The 8,630-nt window shown below is 38.3% G+C and overlaps 1 long non-coding RNA gene across 1 annotated transcript; it reads right to left on the minus strand.

The window, feature by feature from the left end:
* LOC122968916 lies at positions 1 to 1,491 on the minus strand. Its single transcript, XR_006398911.1, has 3 exons — positions 893 to 1,491; positions 601 to 720; positions 1 to 457 (listed from the first exon to the last, which is right to left on the minus strand). It is a non-coding gene; the product is annotated as an uncharacterized LOC122968916 (long non-coding RNA).
* Positions 1,492 to 8,630: the final 7,139 nt, after the last annotated feature.

The following is an 8,630-nucleotide window of genomic DNA, read 5'->3' on the forward strand; positions in this document are numbered from 1 at the left end:
GAACAAAGGCCGTGTGCAGTGACTTACTGGAGTGTCCTAATCACCTTGACTTGCTGTGTGTTTGCCAACAAATAGTTGCAGTATGTAACTCCCCCTAAAACATTTGACATTTCTGCTTGTGTACGCATTCAACAGGCTTTATGCTAAGCTAAGCTAACCACTTCCTTCTCGCTCTCACAGACATTTTTATCTAGCTCTGAGGAAGAAAGCAAATAAGCATATTTCCCAAAGCCTTGAACTGTTCCTTAAAGGTTAGTTCAAGAAAAGGTTAATGTTAAGGTTTAATAAGGAAAACTGTAGACATTTTTGAACGTTGAACCTTGAACATAAAATTTCCAGACACGAGGACTGTTCAATCAGAGACACCCTCTCATAGGTGTTACAGGAATCACTTTGTGCTGGTTTAACACTGCCTGGCTAAATATCACACCCAGGTTCTGAATTCCTTAACTTCATCCTGAAACGAGTTAGAGGCACATGATAATGACCCACAAACAGAGACACAAACATGTACGCAGAGTGACTTAAGATGAAGTGAACACAAAGCTTGCACTTTGTCAGAAATATCCTCTCGGCAGCTTTTGATGTGTTGTTGTTTACCTCTTCCTTTATCCTTCCTCGTAATCCACCCTGAGAATTCCTGAGAGGTGTTTGTGTAGATTGCCACAGCTGCATCGCCATTAGCCCTGGGTGGCTTGACACCTTCACCAAACCTACACACTGCAAACACAAACACAAACCACCGCGTTTACTCCCTTCCTCTCTTCCCATGACACACACAAACACAACCCAGGATGCCACAATGCTGGGGTAAACTCAGACAAACAATCAAAGACACTTGTAAGAACATGTGTATGCATACATATGCCAACACTTGCAGACACACACTCACAGTTTGGCCCTCAGGAATGTCTCGGACTTGTGGAGTTTGACACCTCTTCCCTACTTTTTGCTTCAATTTCTTCCCGTCCATTTGGTCAGCTCAAACAGTCTGTCCTCCACATGTACAGTACACACATTTTAGTTAGGTAAATGATACGCAGAAAATCATTGGAAGCATCTGTTTTGGCTTGGATTTTCCAGGCTGGAAGGGAAGTGCTATACTTAATCACAGAATTGCACAATTAACTTTTAGAAATGTTCGTTTATGTTTGTTGTTTTCTGCAACTCGTTCAGCTGCAATGTGGTCAGCCCAACTAGTTAGGCATTTTCTGCTTTGTGCCAGGAAACCGTAAAAAGTACTTTCATGTACCATTTAATGCAGCTCTCTGTAACAGGCCTGTTGCTGTGGCCCATAAAGTGAACAAGCTGGCTTCCCTGTCATTACCGCAGAAGTGTTATGTGACGTTTCCCTGATGTAAACATGGGAGTGTCTATGTCGGGGTGATGAAAACTCTCATCATCTGGCCACCAAGAAGATCTGATGTTTAAGCTGCTGTTGCCATGGGAACAAACATTTGTTGTTGCGGGTAGCAGCCACAAAGTCTCCACTTGCTCCTTTGGAAAAATAATGGAAAATAAATATGTTATTAGTAAATGTTATTAGTCAAAGGAGACAACACAACACAAACAAATCAGATATCTGTTTTTACGTGCATCATAATATTTATCATCATTTAATGCTGTGGTTCAGCATCTTATTCAGTTGATCAGCACTCTGACTTGTCAGCAAAAAATGCTGCTGAAAGGAAATATTGATTTACAAATAAAACAGAGGGAAGCTTCATTGTGTTTGCATTGCAAATGCCGAGCAACATTTTATGACTCAATATGCAACATACGAAATGAGAGTCTCAATCTCTGCTCTCTGCTGCTTATGCCCGACTGCTCAGAGAGTAGGTTGCCATCAGCAAAAGGTGGATGTGGTCTCTAATGAGAGAGTAAATTACAGGGCGCTGGTTAAGATGAATAAACTCATTGCATACCCAGATGACTTATGTTGACCTACAGTATGTGCTTCATCTGCTCTGTTTTCCTCTCATTAACGTTGTTACTGTTAGTTTCTGTTTTACTGGATCCTAAGTCTGGAATGTTTTCGCATCCTGACCTCCTGATAATACGTAAAGATAACATGTCGTAACTGTAAAGTTTTTGCCATGATCTGTGGTCATGGGCACGCTAATGTACATAAATATGAAAACACATGTTCCTTCATTAGATTTTGATCTTTCATGTCCACAAGGATCACATTTTCCATCCCCCAAAATGAAGCTATTTATTTTATACTTCATGAGTGGATCAGTATGATCTGACTTACTGTATGACTGCCAGTCTTTGAATTCACTGTTGTGCACTTCCACGCAGCGGCAACATTAAACTTTCTATCATATCTTTATGTTCATGCTGACAGACCATTGCACATTCATCGATCGAGGGTGTCAGTGCAGTTGCTCAGAAACTACTGTTAGACTTGGTTAGCGGGAAGCATTTATGACCTTCAATCAAATCAGTATTTAATGTGTGTGGAGGCTTTTGAAAAACAGCAATGGAAAAATATTTCAGTGATAACATCGGTGTCATGTGTTCAGCTATATAGAAACATGAAATAAGGGATCACAGAGAGAGTGAGAGACCACAGACTAGAGCTTTAATGTAGTGTAAGACTGTGTCCGTCAAAATATAGTCCTTCTGCTTGTAGGTAATAGCAGCCATTTACAATGAAAATGTCTTTTGACATTTTAGTGTGCATGTTGGACTTCAAGAAATTAATCTGAAAGCCATAAAGTGTGGGCAGGACCGTGTTTCATATTCATCCACATTAGTATGGACATGGCTTAGGTTAAGAAAAACAGCATCCACAGAGCGAGATAATCCCTCACAATAACCACAAAGCCATAATTGGGTTTTCTATTTCTGTTTTCTTGTTATTGTATTGTACCTGAACCGAGTGTTTTCATGTCACTGCACGCAAATATGTTGCGCTCTGTTTACTGTAAATCACATGACGCCCACTGGAAGAAAAGAAGGAAAAAAAATCCCCTCCAAACATCTCACAAACAATCAAATGAAACTAAAACACAAATGTATATTTCGCGAATGTACTCATTATGAATGTCAATTTATCCAAATGTAGCCACTCCTATATTATTATTCGCCTTTTCCTACCATCTTAGTTATAGGAATCTGTCCTCATACAGCGGTACATAGAAGCATAATGTTCACACACACGTTGGGTGGGAACTGAAAGTGGGAAAGACAACAAAATCAAGGATTCCTCTCTGACCTCCCAAGCAGAGCAGGTCACTTCTAGCAGCTGTTTATTGATGTGAGATTACTGGTGGGGAAATTTGAGCTCATTTTTCCTCAACATAATTTTGAGGTATCACGAACGTCCCATATGGAACCAGTATGTGCTAACAGAAACAAACGTAGACCCTGTCTTTATCCCACACTATCTATATACACTAATTCTGTCCAGACATACACAAGTGTTTCATGAAGTGAATTAAACATCAGAAACAGTAATCCAACATGGGAAAGTAACCTACAAGTATCTCTATTAGCTGCCGTGTCACTGTTGATTGACATTTTTCGTATTTCGGAAAACCTTACTACACTCCCTTCAGCTGAGTGTCGTGCTGTGCCAGTAAAGTTTTCAAAGGATCAGTCAGAAAATCTGTCTGTCTCAGTTCATAATCCCCCTGAAAGCACCGTGGAAATGAGTTGAGGACCTGTCATTTCCTACTTTCATGTGTCTATAAATGTGGTGTGACAGAGTACAAATACATTATCTCACTACACATATGTCCAACTACTTCTGCATGGTATTTCTCAGTTAATTTTTTTCCTCTAAGCATGTTCCCCACATTCTCGATTCACTGCTGCGAAAGTGATTGAAACTACTGAAGTAGTTTATAAAAGGAGAATGAGATTTGAAGCAAAAACACGTACCTGCTAATGTTAGAGACTTTTTGACTATTCTAATATGAAATGTCCAGCAGCAATACTGCTAGACATTTAATTATGTACAGAAGCAAAACTCCATCTGTGTAAATTATTTAGGAGCATTACTTTATTAAAACAAAGAGCTTTTTCTCCCTGAGGCCAATTACTTTTCGAACTGGCGAGGAGTTTTAAAGTGTTTAATCATTGTGCTCAGCAAAGGCAATTTATTTTGGTTTGAAACTGATAGTAACTAATGTTACATACTGTGTTACGCATAAATTTAAGTCCCATTATTTAGCACTGTTTGACTTAGGGCGTTAATTTATATAAATGTATATGCCTGTTCAATCTGTGTTATTTCCACAAATTATATTACCACAGTAAAGCTCAATGATGGCCAAAAAGTAATTTGAATTAATGGCAGAATAAATCAATGTTGTCTTGATATGAGGGTACAATGAAAAGCATGGTTATGTAAATTATTTTAAAATTGTGTGTCGACACACACATATGTACTTACTTATTGTATGTGTCGAGGCTATTACTGTACAACACCCCAACTATAAGTCAGTGAAATGACTTAAATGCACAAACAAAAGGTTAAATTAATGCATGGTATGGTTTGTACAGTAAAAGAGCCCATCATTACCTCATTTCCTCTTTCATTTGTATTTGTCAGTTGCTTTCAGTTCATGCAAGTCAACCTGTATCTTCTGTCTATTTAAGTCAAAACTGTTCAAATTATTGTGGTCTTTCTTGTGTTTCACATTAAAGTTATAATCCTTAAGACTTTTGTTAAATCAAACCCTGTTTTTGATACTATTTATGGTTGCCATTTTGTCATCAATATAGTTACATTCTGTTTTTACCTTATCATTGCTGCAGGTGGAGTCTGCCATTCCTGCTCTGGATTCACATTGCATTCATGCGTACTAGGGATACACAGAAAATGATGCATGTGTGTAACTCAGCGTTACTGTTTGTAATTTTATTTAATTGATATCACTGTTAACTGCTCAGTCTCCTGTCAGAGTAACTAAACTGCTTTGTATTAAAGGTGCAATATGTGGAGAATTATGTAAGACTTTTAGTTTAAAACATTCAGAAATTAACTAAAATTATCAACAGAATGTGAAGGAATGGTCGGTTGCCTATAACAGTCAGTGGACTGATTTCTATGACTCGGGATGGTTTTGCCAGGAAAATCCAAAGAATGTGATGTTTATGCACGCTCTGAGTGCCTTGCCTCTCTCCCATCCCCCTACAGCACCAACAGGATGCAACACAAGCTAACATTAGCTTGGAAATGGAGTCTGCTAACGTCCAACCCCTCACTAGCTTTCTTCCTATTGGACAGGTAAGCTAACATTCCTGTGAAGCGTGTGAAATATATTGTGATATTGTGGTTTTAGCTGGCTAATGTTGGTGCTGCTGCTTGCTTGCACTGATGGAGTGCAAGCACGAGCAACAGGATGCTGATTGCAGCTTACTTAATCGCCACCAGTGTCATTAATGCAAAGGAATTTCTGAGTCTTACATATTACTGCTATTTTCTGCAGATTAGTTAAAAATATTGCAGGGAGAAATGGAACCGGAAGGACCAACCACAGTGAGCTGTTAGATGACAAAATGCTTTATTAACACAACATGATTTTATTGACTTTACTATAAAGACATACACTAGTTGATCTTCTGTTTTATGTCTGAAAAAGTAGTTGCTCAAGAACTGTTTGCTGCCTCTACAGTTCTGAGACCTGTAGTATTAATCCACAGTTACCAGCAGTTACTGTGAGTATCGCAAAATCACCCAGGAATGAAATCTGAAAGATTAAAAACTTCAGTGTCAATAAAACAAACCTTTCATATAACCTTTCATTCATTAGAGAATATCTTTATCTATCATAAAAAAGAAAGGAGCATTGTTTCTTTAATACAATACTCATGGTTTGTACTGATGTATGAGCAGGCTATAAATCTGCAGATTACTTCCTAATTGTATAATATAATAGCTTCAACATAGAGACAGGCCCTTCAAAGACAGGCCCTTGTACGTCACATATTATGGTAAAATACTACAGATACTGTATATACTGTAAAGAACAGGTCCCTTAAAAGCTCCAACAATCAGGACCAGTACTGAGCCAATTATTCCAGTTTAGCGCATTTTTGTGATTATGTTTTCCAATAAAATCTGACCTGTTCAAAATATGCTTGCCCTCAGAGGTCAAAAGAGGATTTTTCCACAGGGTCTTATACAAGTATAATAGAAAGAGATCAATATCCCAATAAGTGACCCCTGGGTTTACTGGGGTCACTTGGCTGGCCCTTTAGGAGAACTCTGGGCTCAATGTGAATATTTGTTGTTGTTTATACCACGCTAGGTGACCTTGGTTCAGATTTGTGTTGTTGGCGGGTAAACTACAGGTCAAGACGCTCCACTGCTGCAAGTACAGAGTGGACAGAGGTCCAATTTCATGCTGGTTTATATTAAATCTTCAGAGCAGAACGGCTCCCAACCCCATTGAGACGAGATGAGACACAGGAAAAACTGCACTTCCAACTGCAATAAAAACTAGTTCTGCTATGCCCCACAAAGCACCATTTATTGTGATACAAGGAGCTGCTCATGGCCATGACCAGTTCATTATTCATAATTAACTACACAGCAGTCATTTATGTGAATTTTATACACTACTTATAATTTGTAGAGTCTGTTTAATGCTTAAAATGCAGTTTTTTACCCTCAGTCAGCTTAATAGGTTTGCTCTTTTTTGGCCATTCCAAGGCTTCGCATTCCTGTATTTATTGAAATCTAGAAGATGCTCTGTACCATAATAAGCTGCACAGTGCACACAGAGACCTGCAGTTACTGGTGAGGGAGAGGAAAGTGTCGATCACAGGCGGTCTGGGAAACAATAATAACCACAGTGTGTATTCTCTTGGCTCCCACCACTATTTTATTTACTACAACAATTTCTGCTCCCTTGCGAAATGCAGTTTTACTAAGAGTAGCAAAGCACCATTTCATTTTTAATGGTTACCTTTGAGGTCAGGATTGAATAGTCTTCACATAATCATTCTTAGGCATGTTTGTATTGTTTATAGATTTTTTTTCTGCCTGTGCTGGGAGTCAGAGTCAATCATGGAGAGCACACTGAGATCATCTCTGTATATATACTGCTTCTAGTTAATGCCTTTTTGAGAACTATTGATTGGGGAGAGCATAATGGTTGCATCACTGAATCGATGCTGACTCTGAACTGTACAAATGAGGGACTGAGATAGTTGAAGAAAAACTAATAAAATGTAAAACACATAAACCATTAAACATTCACTCGAAAAGTAGATAGTGTGCTATTAGTTTTTATGCTGAGGTCTTTCATTTTCAGGGACGTATGCTCCGAATACAGTAAAAATTGAATTAGCTGTGTTTGCTCAAGCACAATGGTGGGTTTGCAAGCAAAAAGTGGCGCCGTATTTACCTTCAGTGGCTACAGTGTACAGAGGCTGACCTCACCTGATAGCTGAAAGCTCAAGGTGTTGCCAACAAATAACATGTAATGCAAATCATGGCTGCATAGAATATATTTGCAGCTTATTTTCAGACTTACTGATGAAATTTTTAGCATCAATTTGCAGTCACTTGTTGTTTTTAAGATGTCAAGTAACATATCATCTCTGCTGCTACGATGAGCCAAAGTTTCTTTATGGTGTGGATACCATTAACAAACCTGATTATACTAACAATCTTAAAACTACTCTGCTGTAACCTTTTGAGGATATTTTCAAAGGAGGACTAAATAAATTAATTACAATGAATTTAAACTGTAAATCAAGGCAACATAAATGCACCTTTGTGCAAAAAAAAAAAAAATGAAATAACTCTTAAAAAATGTTTTTCCATACCCATGCAGGATAGAAATGGGTGGTCAGAGGATTTAGTTATGCTGCACAGTAGCCGTCTAGCTCCTGTGTTTGCATTTCTCTCTCAGCGTTTGAAGTGGGTAATGTGCTTTTGGTTGAGGCCCAAAGTCTTGATGGTAATTAACTTGCTCTCTCTGACTCTCATAATTTCATGCCTCCGGGGGGCCATTACAAAAGCCTCTACATCTAATTCTGCTAAATTAAAGAAAGAAAAAAAGAGAGGGAATAGTGCCCGGAAGCACTACAGCTCATACTTAATGTCAAGAGGAGAAAGAAATGGAATATTTACTTTTGATTGCACCAGTGGAAGAGAAATTATATGTATGCATTTAAAACGTATTCGCTAATTTGTATATGTGTAATCCTTAAAGTAGAAAAGTGTCTTTAAATTAGATATAAATTGAACTGTATTAATTGCATTTTGATTATGATATTTTTTCCTGAAGGGCATGCAGCAGATGTATGCTAAAACATGCCACTCAGATATCGAAAGTGCAGGTGTTGTTTGTGTGATGGTTTTACTTTTATACTTGTATGGATTTTGGGTGTCCAGTTCCATTGAAGTGTTCTGTTTGGAAACCATCTCCTGGATGTTGAGTCTGCTATATATTATATCAATTACAACTGAATGCTTTCAGGTTTGGCTCAAAGCTGGGCTAAACTGTGATAACCCTGACAGTATGTCCTGGAATATTTCACAGTTTGACGCACTCATGTTGAGGCTTGACATTTCAGTGACATTCTTGCCTAGTAACATCAAGGTAGAGGGGGGAATTTTGATGCAGCTATCATGTAAAAAATGTATAAGACTCATTGTGAGG

This window comes from Thunnus albacares, chromosome 18, assembly GCF_914725855.1.
Source record: "Thunnus albacares chromosome 18, fThuAlb1.1, whole genome shotgun sequence".
Lineage (NCBI taxonomy): Eukaryota > Metazoa > Chordata > Actinopteri > Scombriformes > Scombridae > Thunnus > Thunnus albacares.